The sequence below is a fragment of the Oncorhynchus keta genome, chromosome 9 (assembly GCF_023373465.1).
Source record: "Oncorhynchus keta strain PuntledgeMale-10-30-2019 chromosome 9, Oket_V2, whole genome shotgun sequence".
Lineage (NCBI taxonomy): Eukaryota > Metazoa > Chordata > Actinopteri > Salmoniformes > Salmonidae > Oncorhynchus > Oncorhynchus keta.
In genome coordinates, this window is record NC_068429.1 from 17,936,034 (window position 1) to 17,953,347 (window position 17,314).

The following is a 17,314-nucleotide window of genomic DNA, read 5'->3' on the forward strand; positions in this document are numbered from 1 at the left end:
ACCTACCACACAGTGACCAGTTGAAACACGGTGACTAGTGGCCTAGCTGAACCATGAGGCTACCTACCACACAGTGACCAGTTGAAACACGGTGACTAGTGGCCTAGCTGAACCATGAGGCTACCTACCACACAGTGACCAGTTGAAACACGGTGACTAGTGGCCTAGCTGAACCATGAGGCTACCTACCACACAGTGAAACACACTAGTGGCCTGCTGAACCATGAGGCTACCTACCACACAGTGACCAGTTGAAACACGGTGACTCGTGGCCTAGCTGAACCATGAGGCTACCTACCACACAGTGACCAGTTGAAACACGGTGACTAGTGGCCTAGCTGAACCATGAGGCTACCTACCACACAGTGACCAGTTGAAACACGGTGACTAGTGGCCTAGCTGAACCATGAGGCTACCTACCACACAGTGACCAGTTGAAACACGGTGACTAGTGGCCTAGCTGAACCATGAGGCTACCTACCACACAGTGACCAGTTGAAACACGGTGACTAGTGGCCTAGCTGAACCATGAGGCTACCTACCACACAGTGACCAGTTGAAACACGGTGACTGAGGCTGGACCAGTTGAGCTGAACCATGAGGCTACCTACCACACAGTGACCAGTTGAAACACGGTGACTAGTGGCCTAGCTGAACCATGAGGCTACCTACCACACAGTGACCAGTTGAAACACGGTGACTAGTGGCCTAGCTGAACCATGAGGCTACCTACCACACAGTGACCAGTTGAAACACGGTGACTCGTGGCCAGTAGCTGAACCATGAGGCTACCTACCACACAGTGACCAGTTGAAACACGGTGACTAGTGGCCTAGCTGAACCATGAGGCTACCTACCACACAGTGACCAGTTGAAACACACTAGGTGAACCATGAGGCTGTGACCAGTTGAAACACGGTGACTAGTGGCTGCTGAACCATGAGGCTACCTACCACACAGTGACCAGTTGAAACACGGTGACTAGTGGCCTAGCTGAACCATGAGGCTACCTACCACACAGTGACCAGTTGAAACACGGTGACTAGTGGCCTAGCTGAACCATGAGGCTACCTACCACACAGTGACCAGTTGAAACACGGTGACTAGTGGCCTAGCTGAACCATGAGGCTACCTACCACACAGTGACCAGTTGAAACAGGGTGACTAGTGGCCTAGCTGAACCATGAGGCTACCTACCACACAGTGACCAGTTGAAACACGGTGACTAGTGGCCTAGCTGAACCATGAGGCTACCTACCACACAGTGACCAGTTGAAACAGGGTGACTAGTGGCCTAGCTGAACCATGAGGCTACCTACCACACAGTGACCAGTTGAAACAGGGTGACTAGTGGCCTAGCTGAACCATGAGGCTACCTACCACACAGTGACCAGTTGAAACACGGTGACTAGTGGCCTAGCTGAACCATGAGGCTACCTACCACACAGTGACCAGTTGAAACACGGTGACTAGTGGCCTAGCTGAACCATGAGGCTACCTACCACACAGTGACCAGTTGAAACAGGGTGACTAGTGGCCTAGCTGAACCATGAGGCTACCTACCACACAGTGACCAGTTGAAACACGGTGACTAGTGGCCTAGCTGAACCATGAGGCTACCTACCACACAGTGACCAGTTGAAACACGGTGACTAGTGGCCTAGCTGAACCATGAGGCTACCTACCACACAGTGACCAGTTGAAACACGGTGACTAGTGGCCTAGTTGAAACACGGTGACTGAACCATGAGGCTACCTACCACACAGTGACCAGTTGAAACACGGTGACTAGTGGCCTAGCTGAACCATGAGGCTACCTACCACACAGTGACCAGTTGAAACACGGTGACTCGTGGCCTAGCTGAACCATGAGGCTACCTACCACACAGTGACCAGTTGAAACACGGTGACTAGTGGCCTAGCTGAACCATGAGGCTACCTACCACACAGTGACCAGTTGAAACACGGTGACTAGTGGCCTAGCTGAACCATGAGGCTACCTACCACACAGTGACCAGTTGAAACACGGTGACTCGTGGCCTAGCTGAACCATGAGGCTACCTACCACAGCTGAACCAGTACCTAGTGACCAGTTGAAACACGGTGACTAGTGGCCTAGCTGAACCATGAGGCTACCTACCACACAGTGACCAGTTGAAACACGGTGACTCGTGGCCTAGCTGAACCATGAGGCTACCTACCACACAGTGACCAGTTGAAACACGGTGACTAGTGGCCTAGCTGAACCATGAGGCTACCTACCACACAGTGACCAGTTGAAACACGGTGACTAGTGGCCTAGCTGAACCATGAGGCTACCTACCACCAGTTGAAACACGGTGACCAGTGGCCTAGAAACACCTACCACACAGTGACCAGTTGACACGGTGACTAGTGGCCTAGTGGCCAGTTGAAACACGGTGACTAGCTGAACCATGAGGCTACCTACCACACAGTGACCAGTTGAAACACGGTGACTAGTGGCCTAGCTGAACCATGAGGCTACCTACCACACAGTGACCAGTTGAAACACGGTGACTAGTGGCCTAGCTGAACCATGAGGCTACCTACCACACAGTGACCAGTTGAAACACGGTGACTAGTGGCCTAGCTGAACCATGAGGCTACCTACCACACAGTGACCAGTTGAAACACGGTGACTAGTGGCCTAGCTGAACCATGAGGCTACCTACCACACAGTGACCAGTTGAAACACGGTGACTAGTGGCCTAGCTGAACCATGAGGCTACCTACCACACAGTGACCAGTTGAAACACGGTGACTAGTGGCCTAGCTGAACCATGAGGCTACCTACCACACAGTGACCAGTTGAAACACGGTGACTAGTGGCCTAGCTGAACCATGAGGCTACCTACCACACAGTGACCAGTTGAAACACGGTGACTAGTGGCCTGGAACCATGAGGCTACCTACCACACTGTTGAAACACGGTGACTGAGGCCATGAGGCTACCTACCACACAGTGACCAGTTGAAACACGGTGACTAGTGGCCTAGCTGAACCATGAGGCTACCTACCACACAGTGACCAGTTGAAACACGGTGACTAGTGGCCTAGCTGAACCATGAGGCTACCTACCACACAGTGACCAGTTGAAACACGGTGACTAGTGGCCTAGCTGAACCATGAGGCTACCTACCACACAGTGACCAGTTGAAACACGGTGACTAGTGGCCTAGCTGAACCATGAGGCTACCCTACCAGCTGAACCATGAGGCTACCTACCACACAGTGACCAGTTGAAACACGGTGACTAGTGGCCTAGCTGAACCATGAGGCTACCTACCACACAGTGACCAGTTGAAACACGGTGACTAGTGGCCTAGCTGAACCATGAGGCTACCTACCACACGGTGACCAGTTGAAACACGGTGACTAGTGGCCTAGCTGAACCATGAGGCTACCTACCACACGGTGACCAGTTGAAACACGGTGACTAGTGGCCTAGCTGAACCATGAGGCTACCTAGACCAGTGCTGAAGTTAGAGATGAAGACATTAAACAACATTACATGTTTTGTTCCTTGTTCTTCTCCAAATAATGGTTGGGTGAGTGATGAGAACACTGTCTGACTGAGCTACTGATGATGTGAGTTCCCTAGGAACAAATAGTGACATTCATATTCAGTTGGCTTAACACTAAACACTACACTGAGGATGATCAGGGGACAATGATCACTCCTATACATTCCCAAAATGTTATCATTATTTAAAGGAAAACTCCATCCAAAAACAATCTCTTGGTATTTGTTTCATTAGTCCATTGTTGACATCGTCCCAAAATGTTTTGCTTGTCAGCAATCAAGTTTTCAAGATATATAACTTCAAAATACAGAAATCATCCCTGTATGATGCATTTTACATCATACGATGCTGCGTTATGCGTCATAGGATTTTGTGTAGTTTGAAAGTTATATATCTTGAAAACTTGATTGCTGATATGCAAAACATTTTGTGACAAACCGGTTACTCGATTGCCCTCTTTCATTTGGGATTGTTACATCTGTTCTCCCTCTCATCCATTCTAATGTCATGGCACTCCACATTCACACGCAATCCAATCCCAGGCTGATTAGCTGATTTGCTCATGCTAATGGCCATATTAATGTTTATTTCTGGACAGTTGACTTCTAGCAGCTGCTGCCCTCCCCTGTGGGTGACGTTAGGCCATTGGACCTTGAGAAACATCTGATAGGATAGTTTCCCAGTCAGTGTTGATGACTCATCTGTCTGTATGGATGGCTGAGAGCAGGAGGTCCATTATTAAACGAAGTCAGTCCTTGACTGAGCCACATCAACCCGACACACACACAAAGGAACCAACACACACGTTGATGAAAGACGAACATAGACACACGAATAAACGCATGTAGACGCACACATTCGCACACACACTGTACACAAACACTCAAACACCCCCATCCATATACCCCCCCTCCCCAAACAATCCATCCTACTATATACTGTATTTCAACATATAACAATAAAACAGCCCAGGTTGTTCAGTTCCCAAATTTCCCGGTTCCCAGAATAGGTGTCCTGCTCTTCTCGTCTTCTGCTTGTTGGCAGGATGAGACATGGCAGCTGTGTGTCTGCTCAGAGTGGCTAACACACTTCCTGCGTGTCTGGCCATTGTGTCGGCTCAGAGGAAGTTTAGCTAGCGAAGTTAGCATGTCCGCCACGTCGCCTCCACTCAGCCTCACGGTTCCTCACTTAAACATGAACCCAGTTAGCATCAGCTCCGACAACTATAAGGCCAGGATTGTGTTCATTATGGCATGTGATGGAAATCATTTTCAAACATTTTGCAACAGAAAACCAGGTTCAGGGCCTGAGACCAGGGTTGTGTTCATTAGGGGAACACAACAGAAATTGCTTAAAATATTTTGCAATTGGAAATGGAATTGAGCGTTCATTACTGGACGAGGAGAGGTAGTCCTTTACCATTTTTCAGTCTGTTTTGTTTGGTGCCTAATAAACATGACCAAAGACTACAGAGTCTATCATAACAGTATGGTAACAGTCTATCATAACAGTATGGTAACAGTCTATCATAACAGTATGGTAACAGTCTATCATAACAGTATGGTAACAGTCTATCATAACAGTATGGTAACAGTCTATTATAACAGTATGGTAACAGTCTATTATAACAGTATGGTAACAGTATATTATAACAGTATGGTAACAGTCTATCATAACAGTATGGTAACAGTCTATCATAACAGTATGGTAACAGTCTATCATAACAGTATGGTAACAGTCTATCATAACAGTATGGTAACAGTCTATCATAACAGTATGGTAACAGTCTATCATAACAGTATGGTAACAGTATATTATAACAGTATGGTAACAGTCTATCATAACAGTATGGTAACAGTCTATCATAACAGTATGGTAACAGTCTATCATAACAGTATGGTAACAGTCTATCATAACAGTATGGTAACAGTCTATCATAACAGTATGGTAACAGTCTATTATAACAGTATGGTAACAGTCTATCATAACAGTATGGTAACAGTCTATCATAACAGTATGGTAACAGTCTATCATAACAGTATGGTAACAGTCTATCATAACAGTATGGTAACAGTCTATCATAACAGTATGGTAACAGTATATTATAACAGTATGGTAACAGTATATTATAACAGTATGGTAACAGTATATTATAACAGTATGGTAACAGTCTATCATAACATTATGGTAACAGTCTATCATAACAGTATGGTAACAGTCTATCATAACAGTATGGTAACAGTCTATCATAACAGTATGGTAACAGTCTATCATAACAGTATGGTAACAGTCTATCATAACAGTATGGTAACAGTCTATCATAACAGTATGGTAACAGTCTATCATAACAGTATGGTAACAGTATATTATAACAGTATGGTAACAGTATATTATAACAGTATGGTAACAGTCTATCATAACAGTATGGTAACAGTCTATCATAACAGTATGGTAACAGTCTATCATAACAGTATGGTAACAGTCTATCATAACAGTATGGTAACAGTCTATCATAACAGTATGGTAACAGTCTATCATAACAGTATGGTAACAGTCTATCATAACAGTATGGTAACAGTATATTATAACAGTATGGTAACAGTATATTATAACAGTATGGTAACAGTCTATCATAACAGTATGGTAACAGTCTATCATAACAGTATGGTAACAGTCTATCATAACAGTATGGTAACAGCCTATCATAACAGTATGGTAACAGTCTATCATAACAGTATGGCAACAGTCTATCATAACAGTATGGTAACAGTCTATCATAACAGTATGGTAATTATAGTATATAACAGTATATTATAACAGTATGGTAACAGTATATTATAACAGTATGGTAACAGTCTATCATAACAGTATGGTAACAGTCTATCATAACAGTATGGTAACAGTCTATCATAACAGTATGGTAACAGTCTATCATAACAGTATGGTAACAGTCTATCATAACAGTATGGTAACAGTCTATTATAACAGTATGGTAACAGTCTATCATAACAGTATGGTAACAGTATATTATAACAGTATGGTAACAGTCTATTATAACAGTATGGTAACAGTCTATCATAACAGTATGGTAACAGTATATTATAACAGTATGGTAACAGTATATTATAACAGTATGGTAACAGTCTATCATAACAGTATGGTAACAGTATATTATAACAGTATGGTGACAGTCTATCATAACAGTATGGTAACAGTATATTATAACAGTATGGTAACAGTCTATCATAATGGTGGAAGGCCCTGTATGTTGGAGGGGACAGAAAGAGAGAGGAGAGCTAACGTATTGCACTGGCCTCCCGCAAGGCGTGACCTTCCCTATCCACGGTGCCATAGGCTAATTGGCTGACATGTCTGAGCATGCCATGGCCTGCTACCACACTTAATATTAATGCACTGAGATGTGCCGGTGTGTGTGAGGTTGGGTAAAAAGTATGTGTGTGCGTGCGTACATTAGTATAGGCCTACATATGTGGGCAAGTACGCGTACCAGCGTGTGTATGTGAGTAAGAGTGTGTGTGTGTGTGCCTGTGTATGTATAATGCCACCATCTCGCTACTCTCCTCTGCTTTAGGTCTACGGTGATTAAAGTTTCAAAGCTAATTACTGAGAGCGGGGTCCTGGGAGAGCTGATTAAATAGAAGATGAGCAACGAGATGGAGAGAGGGAGCGAGACAGACAGGGAGGAAGAGAGAAAGATGGGGATGAAAGAGAAAGATAGGAAGAGAGAAATGAAAGAGGGACGAGGAAGAAGAGAGGAGACTGAGTGACAGACGGGGATGAAGAAAGAGATGAGATGGAAAAAGAGAGAGAGATTGACACATTCAGTCACAAAGCAAAAGTTTTGATTCTACACAAGCTCCTAGCTCAGACAGACAGTTCCACTGTGGCATGTTGATTGGAATTTATATCTCACATGACCATGTTCACACAACAAAACATTTGCTGAGTGCAAACCCTACTAAACAGATGACTTTAGAGATGAGGAGGTAGCAGGTAGCCTAGTGGTTAGAGCACTGGGCCAGTAACCAAAAGGTTGCTAAATCGAATCCCCGAGCTGACACGGTAAAAATCTGTCGTTCTGCCCCTGAACAAGGCAGTTAACCCACTGTTCCTGGGCTGTCATTATAAATAAGAATTGGACTTGCCTAGTTACATTTTTTTTAATTAATAAAAAACGAGTAAGAGAACAGTAGGACAGCTCTTTCAGGCAGGACATCTGTGCAGTGTTTCCTTACCTTACCATTATATAGGTGGGACGTCCCCCACACAGATCTGTTCCAAAGAACATTGGTTTCAATGGAACATTTTGTTTAAAGAGAAACTGGATGTTGATATTACAGCATATACTCCGGCTAGACACAAAGACAGTGAAACAGGGTCATCACTGGCCCTAAGTGCTGCTGGGTCTCAATAGCACTGTCTGCCCTTAAAGAAACACTCATTGTACTTTATACACACACACACCCTTATGCACGTTAACCAAGCAGTCATACAAACACATTTACACACACACTTTCACACACATGAACACACACAGAAACAGGCACACACACATGAACACACACACACACACACACACACACACACACACACACACACACACACACACACACACACACACACACATCAACATGCCACCCCCCAGAGTCCTGGACACACACTTTTCACTCCATCTCTATTTGTGTAAAAACTCCAAAATGGCAAACGGAGGTCTTTTATAATTCACATTTTGTGTCAGCATCCTGCTGGAGGAAAAACGTTTTTTGTAACTTCATCGAAGTATGAAAATTTTATATTTTTCTTTGCTTAAGTGCAAAAGTGTTGTGAAATATTCAAGATTTAATGCACTTGCATTGTTCTCCCTGTTTCCGTCATAAACAGCAGAGCAAACAATTAAAAGTTATCACGACACTTAGCTCCCTCGGGCTCGCTCGCCGAGACGACATGTTAAAATAACAACTGACGAGGAAGTGTTTTCAGAGCACAAGTGAACATTTTTGTCCATTATGTTGGGCTTTTTTAAATACTTCTGAACCCTGGGAGAATAACATGTAGGCTAGAGAGACTGGATAACGAGAATAATGAATGATCATGTAAGTGTAACGGCGTTCTTCGTTTGTAGAAAGAGAGTCGGACCGAAATGAGGCGTGGTGGTTACTCATGTCTTTAATAAATGAATCGCGATACATGAAATAACTTAATACAAAAGCAAAACAACAAACGGAACGTGAAACCTAATTACAGCCTATCTGGTGAAACTACACAGAGACAGGAACAATCACCCACGAAATACACAGTGAAACCCAGGCTACCTAAATACGGTTCACAATCAGAGACAACGAGAATCACCTGACTCTGATTGAGAACCGCCTCAGGCAGCCAAGCCTAAACTAGACACACCCCTAATCAACCACAATCCCAATGCCTACAAAAACCCCAATACGACAATACAATAACCCCATGTCACACCTTGGCCTGAACAAATAATTAAAGAAAACACAAAATACTAAGACCAAGGCGTGACAGTAAGAAGCACTATAGGAGTACACAGTTCTAATCTTTACACATACCGAGGACATTCCACTGTAACAGTGTGACACTGACTCAGTTCTTTCACTTTATAATGTGTGTCAAACAAAAACCAATGATTGCAAGTTAAACAAACTCTAGGCACAATGACTACTTTTAACAATTTCCACTCTCCATTTAACAAAAACACATTTACTTGAAGAACAGTGCAGATGCAAAGTTTGGTAACAGAAATGCCTGTTTGTGCCGTCATGCTGTTGCACAGTATCACTCTGTCACAATGGAATCAGTAACAACATTGATACTGAGGTCATATACTGAATAGCCGGTTGACATTTATTGTCACGTGTCTAATTCTGGAGGCAGAACTGAGCAATTTTCCCCTAGATAGGCTAGCTGCAAAGTCCAAATTGGCTATATTGTAAAAAAAAAGGTACTTTTTGGTCTTAATTTAGAGTTAGGGTTAGGCATTAGGGTTAGCAGTGTGGTTAAGATTAGGCATTAGGGTTAGCAGTGTGGTTAAGATTAGGGTTAAGGGTAGATTGAATTACTTTGTGGCTGTGCCAGCTAGTGACCACTCTGCAGAGCGGCCCCCAAAACACGATTCATGATGAAAAACACTACTGAATATGGTCCAGAACACTTGAACTGGACTGACCACCTGCTCTGATTCTCCACACCGTAACACACATGCAGTCACTTATGCACACACCCACACAGAATTACACACACACATATACAGTCCCTTCAGAAAGTATTCACACACTTGTTCCATATTTTGTTGTGTTACAAAGTGGGATTATAATGGATTTAATTTGTCAACAATCTACACAAAATACTATGTAATGTCAAAGTGGAAGAAAAATTATAATATTTGTAAATAAATATATATATCTTGATGAGATAAGTATTCAACCCCCTGAGTCATTACTTTTTAGAATCACCTTTGGCAGTGAATACAGCTGTCTTTCTGGGTAAGTCTCGAAGAGATTTGCACATCTGGATTGTACAATATTAGCACATTACTATTTTTTTAATTCTTCAACCTCTATCAAGTTGGTTGTTGACCATTGCTAAGCCATTTTCAAGTCTTGCCATAGATTTTTAAGCCGATTTAAGTCAAAACGGTATCTAGGCCACTCAGGAACATTCAATGTCGTCTTGGTAAGCAACTCCAGTGTATATTCTGTTGTGTGTTTTTGGTTATTGTCCTCCTGAAAGGTGAATGTCTCCCAGTGTCTGGTGGAAAGCAGACTGAACCTGGTTTCTCTCTAGGATTTTGCCTGTGCTTAGCTCTATTTCATTTATTTTTATTCTAAAAAACCTTGCAGACGACAACCATACCCATAACATGATGCAGCCACCACCAAGCTTGGAAATAGTGGTACTCAGTGATGTGTTGTTTTGGATTTGCCCCTAACAATCTGTAACTCTATGTATCCAGGGCATAAAGTTCATTTCTTAGCCACATTTTTTTGCAGTTTTACTTTACTGCCTTATTGCAAACAGGATGCATGTTTTGGAATATTTGTATTCTGTACAGGCTTCCTTATTTTCACAATGTCATTTAGGTTAGTATTGAGGAGTAAATGCAATGTTGTTGATCCATCCTCAGTTTTCTCCTATCACAGCCATTACACTCTAACTGTTTTCAAGTCACCATTGGCCTCATGGTAACATCCCTGAGTGTTTTTCTTCCTCTTTGGCAACTGAGTTAGGAAGGATGCCTGTATCTTTGTAGTGACTGGGTGTATTGAATGAATAACTTCACCATATTCAAAGAGATATTCAATATCTGCTTTTTTATTTTTACTCATCTACCAATAGCTGCTCTTCTTTGCGAGGCATTGGAAAACCTCCCTGGTATTTGTGGTTGAATCTGTGTTTGAAATGCACTGTTCTACTGAGGGAGCTTACAGATAATTTTATGTGTGGGGTACAGAGACGAGGGAGGCATTCAAAAATCATGTTAAACATGAGTGATTCCATGCAACTTATGAAGCTTGTTAAGACATTTTTTACTCCTGAAATGATTTAGGCTTGTCATTACAAAGGGGTTGAATACTTATTGACTCAAGACATTTCAGCTTTTCATTCATTTGTAAAAATGTATGAAAACATAATTCCAATTTGACATTATGGGGTATTGTTTGTAGGCCAGTGACACAAAATCTCAATTTAATTCATTTTAGATTCAGGGTGTAACAACATCAAATTTGTCCAGGGGTGTGAATACTTTCTGCTACACACACTGCCCTCCATCCCCCCCTTCCCCAAAACACCTGTAAATGTTGGACTATAGATTGTACCTTCCTGTATTATACTTATGGTAAAATGTTTATTCTATTCTACTGAGCCATTTACTTTATGTTCATATTCTAATATTTTATTATGTCTTATTGTTGTTACATTGTTGAGAAGGAACCTGCAAGTAAGCATTTAGTTGGAAAATGTACACCACGCGTTTCCCGTACAAACAGCGAACAAAAATTGAAACAATTGGAAGACTTTAAAGCAGGGGTCGGCAACCAGACTTTAAAATCACATGAAATCAGCTATAAATGTGTTAATTTAGGAAACGACGCTAGGTCAATTGTGCACCGCCCTATCCCAATCACAGCCGGATGTGATTCAGCCTGGATTTGAACCAGGGACTGTAGTGTTGCCTCTTGCTCTGAGATGCAGTGCCTTAGACCGCTTCAACACTCGGGAGCCCAAATCACTATTAAAATCACTATACCCTTAAAAATAATACACTTCAAAGTCTTAAAACACTAGATGGATGACTAAATAGACTGAATCATCACTCATAAGGAGGTACGCAAAAACACATTCCTTCAGCGTTTCCGTTAGTCATTTATTATAAGAAGACAGCTTGAATAGTGATGACTTTGCGCAAAGTCACAAAATGGTGGAAAAGCTCCAGATATAATATCTGATCTCAGTACAATCAGGTTCACCCTTTAAAAACACTCAGACGCTATAATTGGTCTACATTTTTCTCTTATAGAATACTACAGAGCTTTGCCAGGTCTTACTAAGTGACGCTCCGGCGTATTTGCCAGTTCAGCAGTGGAAGTGCTTTCAGTTAAGACCTTTAAACGAAGGAGACACACATACATTACAAAATTCGATAGGAAATTGGAAAGAGGGCCGGGTGTGTCATTTTGAAACAAGCCTCTCTGGCATAAAAATTCTATGCGGCGTAAACCAATGGTACCGTCATCCATAACATTCCACAGTGTTGTTAAAAAGAAGAGGGAAGTGGCTTTGCTTTTTCTTTCATCAAAATAAAGAGATGCCAATGACTACAGAGGAGATGAGTCTAAGGAAAGAGTATACTCTCGTTACCTCACAATCCAACCAAGGTGCATCAATTCAATTGAGGAACAAACTAGTGAGAGGTAATCACAGACATTATGTGACCCTGGAGGTAACGGTATGTTTCAACCTTCTCCTTTCAAAGGCCTTTTGTCCCACTACCTCCCAGTATGAATGAACCCGTTATCTTCCTGAGCCCCCAATTCTCCCATCAAAGTCACTAGCCCACCAACATCCTCAGAGAGAGAGAGAAAAACCTCTCTTCTCATGTACTGTATGTTTCAGATACATTCCATTTGACTACAGTGTAGGCCTCAGGACAAGGCAGAGCCTAAGTCTGTGGAGAAGTCTGTCTTTCCACATGTTCCCAGAAATGGCTCTACTAAAAAATAGGATTTATTTAAGCACCATACAGTAAGGCAACAAAGCTGGATTGAGACTGGTTTTGGTGTAGATGTTAACTGCCTGTTTTCTCAATGACAAAGGCACTCTCAGTTGAGAGGAAAGGGGCCCAGTCATTTTCTACTAATTGTAGAGCTACGTGTTTTCAATGTTCAATGTCACATGCACAAGTACAGTGAAATCCCTTTCTTGCAAACTCAAAACCCCAAAATGAAATAATCAATAACAGTGTAATACTAGAAAAAAACACGAGAAATAAGAAGAAATATGAAAAACACAATAAGTACGTAAGTAAGTATACTATATATACGGTAAGTTCCAATACCATATTTACAATGTGCAGTGATACTGGAGTGATGGAGGTAGGTACACTGTATGTATAGGGTTAAGGTGACTAGGCAACAGGATCTAAGATAAACAGAGTAGCAGCAGCTTGCAGGTGAGTGGGTGTGCGAGTGTGTAGAGTCAGTATAAATGTATGTGCATATTATGTGTGAGTGCAGATGATGGAGTGAGAGTGATTGTGTAGAACCTTGTGAGTGCAGATGATGGAGTGAGAGTGAGTGTGTAGAACCTTGTGAGTGCAGATGATGGAGTGAGAGTGAGTGTGTAGAACCTTGTGAGAACAGGGCTCCGGGCAGCCGAGCGGAAATGGAGGAAAACTCACCTCCCTGCGGACCTGGCATCCTTTCACTCCCTCCTCTCTACATTTTCCTCCTCTGTCTCTGCTGCTAAAGCCACTTTCTACCACTCTAAATTCCAAGCATCTGCCTCTAACCCTAGGAAGCTCTTTGCCACCTTCTCCTCCCTCCTGAATCCTCCTCCCCTTCCCCCCCTCCTCCCTCTCTGCAGATGACTTCATCAACCATTTTGAAAAGAAGGTCGACGACATCCGATCCTCGTTTGCTAAGTCAAACGACACCGCTGGTTCTGCTCACACTGCCCTACCCTGTGCTCTGACCTCTTTCTCCCCTCTCTCTCCAGATGAAATCTCGCGTCTTGTGACGGCCGGCCGCCCAACAACCTGCCCGCTTGACCCTATCCCCTCCTCTCTTCTCCAGACCATTTCCGGAGACCTTCTCCCTTACCTCACCTCGCTCATCAACTCATCCCTGACCACTGGCTACATCCCTTTCGTCTTCAAGAGAGCGAGAGTTGCACCCCTTCTGAAAAAACCTACACTCGATCCCTCCGATGTCAACAACTACAGACCAGTATCCCTTCTTTCTTTTCTCTCCAAAACTCTTGAACGTGCCGTCCTTGGCCAGCTCTCCCGCTATCTCTCTCAGAATGACCTTCTTGATCCAAATCAGTCAGGTTTCAAGACTAGTCATTCAACTGAGACTGCTCTTCTCTGTATCACGGAGGCGCTCCGCACTGCTAAAGCTAACTCTCTCTCCTCTGCTCTCATCCTTCTAGACCTATCGGCTGCCTTCGATACTGTGAACCATCAGATCCTCCTCTCCACCCTCTCCGAGTTGGGCATCTCCGGCGCGGCCCACGCTTGGATTGCGTCCTACCTGACAGGTCGCTCCTACCAGGTGGCGTGGCGAGAATCTGTCTCCTCACCACGCGCTCTCACCACTGGTGTCCCCCAGGGCTCTGTTCTAGGCCCTCTCCTATTCTCGCTATACACCAAGTCACTTGGCTCTGTCATAACCTCACATGGTCTCTCCTATCATTGCTATGCAGACGACACACAATTAATCTTCTCCTTTCCCCCTTCTGATGACCAGGTGGCGAATCGCATCTCTGCATGTCTGGCAGACATATCAGTGTGGATGACGGATCACCACCTCAAGCTGAACCTCGGCAAGACGGAGCTGCTCTTCCTCCCGGGGAAGGACTGCCCGTTCCATGATCTCGCCATCACGGTTGACAACTCCATTGTGTCCTCCTCCCAGAGCGCTAAGAACCTTGGCGTGATCCTGGACAACACCCTGTCGTTCTCAACTAACATCAAGGCGGTGGCCCGTTCCTGTAGGTTAATGCTCTACAACATCCGCAGAGTACGACCCTGCCTCACACAGGAAGCGGCGCAGGTCCTAATCCAGGCACTTGTCATCTCCCGTCTGGATTACTGCAACTCGCTGTTGGCTGGGCTCCCTGCCTGTGCCATTAAACCCCTACAACTCATCCAGAACGCCGCAGCCCGTCTGGTGTTCAACCTTCCCAAGTTCTCTCACGTCACCCCGCTCCTCCGCTCTCTCCACTGGCTTCCAGTTGAAGCTCGCATCCGCTACAAGACCATGGTGCTTGCCTACGGAGCTGTGAGGGGAACGGCACCTCAGTACCTCCAGGCTCTGATCAGGCCCTACACCCAAACAAGGGCACTGCGTTCATCCACCTCTGGCCTGTTCGCCTCCCTACCACTGAGGAAGTACAGTTCCCGCTCAGCCCAGTCAAAACTGTTCGCTGCTCTGGCCCCCCAATGGTGGAACAAACTCCCTCACAACGCCAGGACAGCGGAGTCAATCACCACCTTCCGGAGACACCTGAAACCCCACCTCTTTAAGGAATACCTAGGATAGGATAAAGTAATCCTTCTCACCCCCTCCTTAAAAGATTTAGATGCACTATTGTAAAGTGGCTGTTCCACTGGATGTCATAAGGTGAATGCACCAATTTGTAAGTCGCTCTGGATAAGAGCGTCTGCTAAATGACTAAAATGTAAATGTAAATGAGTGCAGATGATGGAGTGAGAGTGAGTGTGTAGAACCTTGTGAGTGCAGATGATGGAGTGAGAGTGAGTGTGTAGAACCTTGTGAGTGCAGATGATGGAGTGAGAGTGAGTGTGTAGAACCTTGTGAGTGCAGATGATGGAGTGAGTGTGAGTGTGTAGAACCTTGTGAGTGCAGATGATGGAGTGAGAGTGAGTGTGTAGAACCTTGTGAGTGCAAAACAAAAAGGTAAATAATGATACAAGGTTAAGTCAGATAGTCTATGTAGGTATTTTTTAAACTATTAATCAGTCTTGTTGCTTAGGGAGAGAAACTGTTCAAGAGTCTGTTGGTGCCAGACTTGATGCAGCCAGTCAAAATGCTCTCAATGGTACAGCTGTAGAACTTTTTGAAGATTTGAGGGGCCGTCCAAAACTTTTTCAACCTCCAGAGGGAGAAGAGGAGCTGTTGTCACTTCTTCGCGACTCTGTGCGTGTGTTTGGACCATTTTAAGTCTTTAGTGATTTGGACACCGAGGAACTTGAAGCTCTCGACCTGCTCCACTGCAGCCCTGTCAATATGGATGTGGGCGTACTCTCCCCTCCATTTCCTGTAGTCCAAGATCAGCTCCATGGCCTTACTGACATTGAGGGAGAGGCTGTTGTTCTGGCACCACACTGCTAGGTCACTGACCGCTTCCCTGTAGACTGACTCATCGTCACCGGTGATCAGGCCTACCACTGTCGTGTTGTCAGCAAACTTGATGATGGTGTTGGAGGCGTGCTTGGCCACGCAGTTGTGGGTGAACAGGGAGTACAGGAGGAGACTAAGCACACACCCCTGTGGGGTCCCTGTGTTGGGTGTCAGCGTGGTAGAGCTGATGTTGCCTACCCTCACCACCTGTGGTCGACCCTTCAGGAAGTCCAGGATCCAGATGCAGAGGGAGGTGTTCAGACCCAGAGTGCTAAGCTTGATGACGAGTTTAGAGGGGACAATGGTGTTGAACACTGAGCTGTAGTCAATAAACAGCATTCTCACATACAGTAGGTATTCCTCTTATCTAGGTGGGTGAGGGCAGTGTGGAGAACAATTGAGATTGCGTCATCTATGGATCTATTGGGGCAAATTGTAGTGGGTGACAAAACCAGCCTCTCAAAGCACTTCATAATAAAGTGAGTGCTACAGGGCGGTAATTACTGTGGCATGAAGACTTAGAGTTCTTGGGGACAGGAATGATGGATGTCATCTTAAAACATATGGGTATTACAGACTAGACCAAGGAGAGGTTGAAAATGACCGTGAATATGCCTGCCAGCTGTTCTGCACATGCTCTGAAAACGCACCCTGGAATACCATCAGGCCCGCAGCCTTGCGGGTGTTGACCTGATTAAAGACCTTTCTCACATCGCCCTCGGAGAGCAAGATCACCCAATCCTCTGGGTCAATGATGGCCCTCACACCCAGCACGATGTTGTTGTTGTCAAAGCGTGCATAAAATGCATTGAGTTCATCTGGTAGAGAGGAATCTTTGGGCAGATCACAGTTGGGTCTTCCTTTGTAATCTGTAATGGACTGCAGACCCTGCCACATGTGGCGGGTGTCTGAACATGTGTAGTATGATTCCACCGTATGCTTATATTGTCCTTTTGCTCGTTTGATGACTCTGTGGAGGTCATAGATGGACTACTTATTCCTGTCCTCGGCCGTAGCCTCAGGGTTGTCTACGATAGCTCTTTGTAAGGTAGCCCTGTCCTTTAGTTTACCACCAACCTCTGTGTTTGTCCAGGGCAGGTGATTGGGGAAGCAGCGAACCCACACCGTGGGGACGACGTCGCC

The 17,314-nt window shown here is 44.5% G+C and overlaps 1 protein-coding gene and 1 long non-coding RNA gene across 4 annotated transcripts in view; both read right to left on the reverse strand.

Annotated features, from left to right (window-relative positions):
• The window catches only part of si:dkey-34e4.1 (carboxyl-terminal PDZ ligand of neuronal nitric oxide synthase protein), a 428,423-nt gene that overhangs the window by 152,895 nt on the left and 258,214 nt on the right, over positions 1–17,314 (reverse strand). The gene's annotated exons all lie outside the window — the stretch shown is intronic.
• On the reverse strand, positions 1,782–2,270 carry LOC127931773 (uncharacterized). The gene is made up of 3 exons (XR_008142867.1): positions 2,137–2,270; positions 2,001–2,061; positions 1,782–1,878 (listed from the first exon to the last, which is right to left on the reverse strand). It is a non-coding gene; the product is annotated as an uncharacterized LOC127931773 (long non-coding RNA).